The following is a 9,067-nucleotide window of genomic DNA, read 5'->3' as shown; positions in this document are numbered from 1 at the left end:
ACACAAGAATGAAATTTATGGTTTGATGTAACCATATAATTAAGCTCAAAATTCACAGGCTGTGTGTTCTCTAGCTTAGAAATCATATATCAGTTATGTATGTCATGCAAGTAGAAATCAAGAGTTTCCATTCAACTCAATGTAAATCTTAAAGTGGCCCTTAAAATCTTAGTGTTCCTCCTTGAAGAAATGTTGTTAACTAACTAACATGTAATACTATATATATACAAGGTGTGTGGATTGTTTTTATTCTGTTACACTAAAGTTTCTAGTTTACTCTTTTATTTTCAATTAAACTAATTTATCATATGCTAAAAGGGAAAATTATACTAATTAATCCACTTGATATAACTAATAAGCTAAAAGTGCAGATTAAGCTAAATATCTAAGATATATACAGCCCAAAGTGCAAAATACAAAAATAAAATCAAAATACAGCAAAAGCAAAAGAAAAATGTGCAAGTACTAAAAGACAAAATCAAATACAGAAAATGAACAAAATAAGATAGAATGGTCTTATAGTGGTTCACCAAAAAATATATGCCAGAGATGGCGACCTCCCTACACTTAAAATATAGCATCGTCCCCGATGCTCACTCAAGTTGGGTGTAAAGAAGTGTCATCTCTGGAAGGATGGGCTGTTGGTGTCTCAGTGGTAGGCTGAGGGTCTGCAGTCTCTGTGAGTGTAGGAGGAGCTGTCTGCTGAAGCAGGGGTTCTGTCTGTAGAGGAATCTCCGGGTCTGCGGCATGTAACTGGTGGTGCTCCTCATAGTATGGTGCAGTATGCTCAGGTCCTCCCTGCTCAGTCTGGGTAGGTGCCTCCTCCTCATGATCGCTCGTCTCCTCCTCAGATGTCTCTGAAGGTGTGTCAGGCTCGGAGGGATGTCACCACCGAATCGTATCATCAACTTGAGGTGCTCATAACGTCACTTGTGGTGATGCTCAGACCTCTCATAACGTCGCCTGTTATAACCCTCAGACCTCTCAAATTGCTGCTGGTGGCTGCGCTCCATCTGGTCTAAGCGGTCAAAGAGTCGGTGCACCAAAAGATAAACGGGCTCATGAGCAGGTGGGTGTGCAGTGGATGGAGTTGGGGCAGTGGATGCTGAAGGGGCAGCTGAAGACGTAGGTGCCTCAGCAGACTTAGTGAGAAATGGAGGTCGGTAGCCTAGAGCCAGAAACTTCCAACTGTGAGGGATGATCTTCCTGCAGTCTGCGGTGGATGGCTTTTCATCAGTAATTTCCCAAGGCACCTCAGCTCGGTGACCCAACTGAGTAATCAGGAATAGAAACGGGAGGGTGCCTCTGACATGGACCCTGGCCATGTAATACCGGATGAAGCGGGGCAGATATAGGTCCTTACCCTCCATCACACACCAGATGAGGGTAATCATAACAGCTAGCACCTCTGTCTCATGAGTGCTCGGCATTACTTAGTTACTCAGAATCTGCTACCAAAGTCGAGCCTCATCATTCAGATACATCAGCCTGATTCCCATAGGTACCACTGTGCTCTTTCCCATGACCCATGGGACAGTAGGATCAAGAGCTATAGTCCATTTTACTGCATCCCAGTCAAATCTCATGAATCTCATATCCTCTTCAGCCTTTTGGTAACCGTCTGACTGATCTGATTTAGGTGGGAGCTGGAGGATGTCTTCTATGGCTTCCTCAGTAACCAGAATTTGTTTGCCTCTGAGCTATATTACATCCATGGATGTTTTAAAGTAGTTATAGTAGAATTCTCTGACCTAGGATGAGTTGATCTCAGTCAGGTGTCTCTTCAGAAAGAACCAGCCTCTCTGTTTAATTTGGTATGAAGTGTATTGCTTGAGTTCTTTTGGAATTTTGATTGTCCTTTCCAGGTATAGGTTCCTGGATGTGGCAAAAACTGGGTAATTGGTGCACGAAATTGCAATAACACTTTTGCAATCCCGCACAACTAACCAGCAAGTGCACTGGGTCGTCCAAGTAATACCTTGCGTGAGCAAGGGTCGATCCCACGGAGATTGTCGGCTTGAAGCAAGCTATGGTTATCTTGTAAATCTTAGTCAGGATAGCAGAAATTATCAGGATTGTTTGTGAAAAGCAAAAGAACATGAAATGGTTACTTGTTTTGCAGTAATGGAGAATAGGTTGAGGTTTGGAGATGCTCCATCTTCTGAATCTCTGCTTTCCTACTGTCTTCTTCTTCAGTCACGCAAGTCTCCTTCCATGGCAAGCTGTGTGTAGGGTTTCACCATTGTCAGTGGCTACCTCCCATCCTCTCATTGGAACGATTCCTAATGCCCTGTCACGGCACGGCATTCCATCTGTCGGTTCTCAATCAGACCGGAGTAGAATCCAGTGATTCTTTTGGCGTCTGTCACTAACGCCCCGCCTTCAGGAGATTGAAGCACGTCACAGTCATTCAGTCATTGAATCCTACTCAGAATACCACAGACAAGGTTTAGACCTTCCGGATTCTCTTGAATGCCGCCATCAGTCTAGCTTATACCACGAAGATTCCGATTAAAGAATCCAAGAGATAACTACTTAATCTAAGGTAGAACGGAGGTGGTTGTCAGTCACACGTTCATGGTTGAGAATGATGATGATTGTCACAGATCATCACATTCATCCGGATTAAGAACAAGTATTATCTTAGAATGGAAGCAAGCATGATTGAATGAGAAACAGTAGTAATTGCATTAATCCATCATGACACAGCAGAGCTCCTCACCCCCAACCATGGGGTTTAGAGACTCATGCTGTGGAAGAAAAGGTGTACAATGTCATAAGGTCGCATTCCGTACTGATTACAAAGTCAAAAGGTCCTATAAGTAGTAAACTAGTATCCTAAGGTTTACAGAAATGAGTAAATGACAGAAAAATCCACTTTCGGGCCCACTTGGTGTGTGCTTGGGCTGAGCATTGAAGCTTTTATGTGTAGAGACGTTTTCTGGAGTTAAACGCCAGTTCTCATGCCAGTTTGGGCGTTTAACTCCAAGTTTTATGCCAGTTCCGGCGTTTAACGCTGGAATTTCTGAGGCCGGTTTGCTACGCAGGTTTGGGCCATCAAATCTTGGGCAAAGTATGGACTATTATATATTGCTGGAAAGCCCTGGATGTCTACTTTCCAACGCCGTTGAGAGCGCGCCAATTGGGCTTCTGTAGCTCCAGAAAATCCGCTTCGAGTGCAGGGAGGTCAGAATCCAGCAGCATCTGCAGTCCTTTTCAGTCTCTGGATCAGATTTTTGCTCAGAACCTTCAATTTCAGTCAGAAAATACCTGAAATCACAGAAAAACACACAAACTCATAGTAAAGTCCAGAAAAGTGAATTTTAATTAAAAACTAATAAAAATATACTAAAAACTAACTAAAAGATACTAAAAACATACTAAAAACAATGCCAAAAAGTGTACAAACTATCCGCTCATCACAACACCAAACTTAAATTGTTGCTTGTCCCCAAGCAACTGAAAATCAAAATAGGATAAAAAGAAGAGAATATACTATAGATTCCAAAATATCAAAGAAACATAGTTCCAATTAGATGAGCGGGACTAGTAGCTTTTTGCCTCCGAACAGTTTTGGCATCTCACTCTATCCTTCGAAGTTCAGAATGATTGGCATCTATGAGAACTCAGAACTCAGATAATGTTATTGATTCTCCTAGTTAAGTATAATGATTCTTGAATATAGCTAATATATGAGTCTTGGCTGTGGCCCAAAGCACTCTGTCTTCCAGTATTACCACCGGATACACACATGCCACAGACACATAATTGGGTGAACCTTTTCAGATTGTGACTCAGCTTTGCTAAAGTCCCCAATTAGAGGTGTCCAGGGTTCTTAAGCACACTCTTGTTGCCTTGGATCACAACTCTATTTCTTTTCTTTTTCTTTTTCTTTTCTCTTTTTTTCTTTTTTTTTTCGAAAAAAAATTTTTTTTTTTTTATTCACTGCTTTTTCTTACTTCAAGAATCAATTTGATGATTTTTCAGATCCTCAATAACAGTTCTCTTTCTCCTCATTCTTTCAAGAGCCAACAAATTTAACATTCTTAAAAACAACAAATTCAAGAGACATATGCACTATTCAAGCATTCATTCAGAAAACAAAAAGTATTGTCACCACATCAAACTAATTCAACTAGTTTCAGAGATAAATTTTGAAACCCTGTACTTCTTGTTCTTTTGTGATTAAAGCATTTTTCTTTTAAGAGAGGTGATGGATTCATAGGACATTCATAACTTTAAGGCATAACTTTAATTTTATTAATTATGAATTAAAAACAAGACTCAAAAATAGATATAGAATGAGACTAGAAAAACGAAAAATAAAAACAAAATAAAGGAAAATAAAAAAAAACGAAAAACAGAGGCTCCTAATGATAGAGGTTTTCACAGAGTTAGGACTCAACAACCTTGATTTTGAGAAGTGGATGCTCCCTCAGCTTGAGAGGAGAGCTTTTGGCGTTTCAACTCTTGGAGTTCACGCCCCTGCTTCTCTTGTTCCTTCAGCAATTTGCAGAGCATGCAGTTCTGATTCTGCTGTTCTTCCTTCAGTTGCTCCATAGTCTCTTGCAGCTTGTTAATAGATGCTTCTAGGCTGGACCAGTAGTCAATTCTTGGGAATTCAGGGAGGAATTCCTGCGCCCTCCTCTTGATGGAGTTGTCTTGCACTTGTCCTTCCATTGACTTCTTGGTGATTGGGTGTTCAATGGGTATGAACTCATCTACTCCCATCTTCACCCCAGCCTCTTTACAGAGCAAGGAAATCAAGCTTGGGTAAGCCAGTTTGGCCTCAGTGGAATTCTTATTTGCAATGGTGTAGATCTCACAAGCAATCACATGATGAACCTCCACTTCTTTTCCAAGCATAATGCAGTGAATCATCACTGCTCTCTTGATGGTGACCTCCGAACGGTTGCTAGGGGCAATATGGAACGCCCAATAAAGTCTAGCCAACCTCTTGCAATTGGCTTGAGGTCTCCCCTCTTGAGTTGGTTTGGGACACCCTTTGAATTGGTTATCCACTTAGTCCCAGGGAGGCAGATGTCCTCTAGAACTTGATCCAACCCTTTATCTACTCTCACCATCCTCCTATTGAAGGAATCAGGATCATCTTGTAGTTGAGGTAGTTTGAAGATTCTCTTATTTTGTCCAGATGGAAGTACATAACTTTCCCTCTGACCATGGTTCTGTGGGTATGGTAAGCGGTTCCAGTCATTCTTTGCTTATCTGTTAGCCACAGATTTGAGTAGAATTCCTGAACCATGTTCCTTCCAACCTTTGTCTCAGGATTGGTCAGAACTTCCCAACCTCTGTTTCGAATTTGCTCTTGGATCTCGGATATTCATCTTCTTTCAGATCAAATTTAACTTCCGGGATCACTGACCTCAGACCCATTATTTTGTGATAATGGTCTTCATGTTCTTTGGTTAAGAACTTCTCTTCATTCCAAAGATTCTTTGGATTAGTCTCTTTCTTTCCTCTTGAGTTGGTTTGTTTTCCCTTGGGAGCCATGATCTTGATAGATCTTAGCTTAGTGATCACGGAAAAGCACACCAAACTTAGAGGTTTTGCTTGTCCTCAAGCAAAAAGAAAGAAAGAAGAGAGAGAGAGAGAGAGAGAGAGAGGAAATTCGAATGGTGTGAGGAAGGAGGGGTGAGGAACGTTCATTTATAGAGTGGGGGGAGGAGAATTTCGAAAACAAAAGAGAGATTTGAAAGGAAATTTGAAAAGATTTGAAAAAATTTGAGAAAAGGGTGAGTTTTTGAAGAAGATTTGAGATTATTTTGAAATAGATTTGAAGAATGGTTTTGATTTGTGAAGATTTGAAAGTGAATGATGAAAGGTTGAAGTGCATTTATGTAGAAGATTATGGGTAAAAAGAGGAAAGTTTGAAAAAATTTGAGTTGAAAACAAAAATGTGGTCCCCCCACCTTTCTGGCGTTAAACGCCCAGAATGGCACCCATTCTGGCGTTTAACGCCCACTTGGCACCCTTTTTGGGCGTTTAACGCCCAGCCAGGTACCCTGGCTGGCGTTAAACGCCAGAAAACCTTCCTCACTGGGCGTTTTTCTGAACGCCCAGTGATGCTGCACACCTGGCGTTAAACGCCCAGAATGGTACCCATTCTGGCGTTTAACGCCCAAAATGGTACCATTACTGGCGTTAAACGCCCAGAATGGTACCCATTCTGGCGTTTAACGCCCAAAATGCACCTTACTGGCGTTTTTTCGCCAGTAAGCTCATTTTCTCTGCTTTTTGAGCTGAATCCTTCTGTAACTCTGTGAATTCCTTCATTTTTGATATTTGCCTCTGTAAGAACAAATCATACAACCTACTAATGACTGGGTTGCCTACCAGTAAGCGCTTCTTTACTGTCTTTAGCTGGACTTTCACTGAGAATCACTCTAGTCTCAGTTTTGAGCACTCCTGCTCAAAGTTTCCTTCAAGATAATGTTTGATTCTCTGTCCATTAACAATGAACTTCTTATCAGAATCAATATCCTGAAGCTCAACATATCCATATGGTGACACTCCTGTAATCACATATGGACCCCCCCAACGGGATTTGAGTTTTCCCGGAAACAGTTTGAGCCTAGAGTTGAAGAGCAGAATTTTTTGTCCTGGCTCAAAGACTCTGGTTGACAATTTCCTGTCATGCCATTTCTTTGCCTTTTCCTTATAAATTTTTGCATTCTCAAAGGCATTGAGTCTGAACTCCTCTAGCTCATTCAGCTGTAGCAGTCTTTTTTCACCAGCTAACTGTGCATTCATGTTTAGGAATCTGGTTGCCCAGTAGGCTTTATGTTCCAGTTCCACAGGCAAATGGCAGGCCTTCCCATACACCAATTGGTATGGAGAGGTGCCTATAGGAGTCTTGAATGCTGTTCTGTATGCCCACAGAGCATCATCCAAGCTCTTTGCCCAATCCTTTCTTCGGGCCATTACAGTCCGTTCTAGGATTCTTTTTAGTTCTCTATTAGAGACCTCTGCTTGCCCATTTGTCTGTGGATGATACGGAGTTGCCACTTTGTGGCTAATTCCATATCTGACCATAGCAGAGTATAGTTGTTTATTGCAGAAATGAGTGCCCCCATCACTGATTAGCACTCTGGGAACGCCAAATCTGCTGAAAATGTTCTTCTGGAGGAATTTCAGTACGGTCTTAGTATCATTAGTGGGTGTAGCAATTGCTTCTACCCACTTAGATACATAGTCTACTGCCACCAGAATGTAAGTGTTTGAGTATGATGGTGGGAATGGCCCCATGAAGTCATTCCCCATACATCAAACAGCTCTATCTCTAATATCCCTTGTTGAGGCATGGCATATCCATGAGGCAGGTTACCAGCTCTTTGGCAACTGTCACAGTTACGCACAAACTCTCGGGAATCTTTATAGAGAGTAGGCCAGTAGAAGCCACATTGGAGGACTTTAGTGGCTGTTCGCTCACTTCCAAAATGTCCTCCATACTGTGATCCATGGCAGTGCCATAGGATCCTCTATGCTTCTTCTCTGGGTACACACCTGCGGATCACTCCGTCAGCACATCTCTTAAAGAGATATGGTTCATCCCAAAGGTAGTACTTGGCATCTGAAATTAATTTCTTTCTCTGCATGTAACTGTACTCTTTGGGTATGAACCTCACAGCTTTATAGTTTGCAATGTCTGCAAACCATGGAGCTTCCTGAATGGCAAATAATTGCTCATCTGGGAAAGTCTCAGAAATCTCAGTAGAAGGGAGGGACGCCCCAACTACTGGCTCTATTCTGGACAGATGATCAGCTACCTGATTCTCTGTCCCTTTTCTGTCTCTTATTTCTATATCAAACTCTTGCAGAAGCAACACCCATCTGATAAGCCTGGGTTTTGAATCCTGCTTTGTGAGTAAGTATTTAAGAGCAGCATGGTCAGTGTACACAATCACTTTGGATCCTACTAGGTAGGATCTAAACTTGTCAATGGCATAAACCACTGTAAGTAATTCTTTTTCTGTGGTTGTGTAATCTTCTGTGCATCATTTAGAACACGGCTGGCATAATAAATGACATGCAGAAGTTATTATGCCTCTGTCCCAACACTGCACCAATGGCATGATCACTGGCATCACACATTAATTCAAATGGTAATGCCCAATCTGGTGCAGAGATAACTGGTGCTGTGACCAGCTTAGCTTTCAGGGTCTCAAATGCCTGTAGACACTCATTATCAAAGATAAATGGAGTGTCAGCAGCTAGCAGATTACTCAGAGGTTTGGCAATTTTCGAAAAATCCTTGATAAACCTTCTGTAAAATCCTGCATGTCCCAGAAAGCTTCTGATTGCCTTAACATTGGCAGGTGGTGGTAATTTTTCAATTACCTCTACCTTTGCCTTATCCACCTCTATTCCCCTGCTTGAAATTTTGTGCCCAAGGACAATTCCTTCAGTCACCATAAAGTGACATTTCTCCCAGTTTAAAACCAGGTTAGTCTCTTGGCATCTTTTCAGGACAAGTGATAGGTGGTTAAGACAGGAGCTGAATGAGTCTCCATATACTGAAAAGTCATCCATGAAGACTTCCAGAAATTTCTCTACCATATCTGAAAAGATAGAGAGCATGCACCTCTGAAAGGTTGCAGGTGCATTGCACAGACCAAAAGGCATTCTCCTATAGGCAAACACGCCTGAAGGGCAGGTGAATGTTGTTTTCTCTTGGTCCTGAGGGTCTACTGCAATTTGGTTGTAGCCTGAATAGCCATCCAAAAAGCAGTAATAATCATGGCCAGCTAGTCTTTCTAGCATTTGGTCTATGAATGGTAAAGGAAAATGATCCTTTCTGGTGGCTGTATTGAGCCTTCTGTAGTCAATACACATGCGCCACCCTGTGACTGTCCTTGTGGGAACCAGTTCATTTTTTTCATTATGAACCACTGTCATGCCTCCCTTTTTGGGAACAACTTGGACAGGGCTCACCCAGGGGCTATCAGAAATAGGATAAATGATCCCAGCCTCTAGTAATTTAGTGACCTCTTTCTGCACCACCTCCTTCATGGCTGGATTTAGCCTCCTCTGTGGTTGAACCACTGGT

Source organism: Arachis stenosperma, chromosome 1 (assembly GCF_014773155.1).
Source record: "Arachis stenosperma cultivar V10309 chromosome 1, arast.V10309.gnm1.PFL2, whole genome shotgun sequence".
In the NCBI taxonomy this organism is placed as follows: domain Eukaryota; kingdom Viridiplantae; phylum Streptophyta; class Magnoliopsida; order Fabales; family Fabaceae; genus Arachis; species Arachis stenosperma.
Note: the sequence above shows the minus strand (reverse complement) of the source record.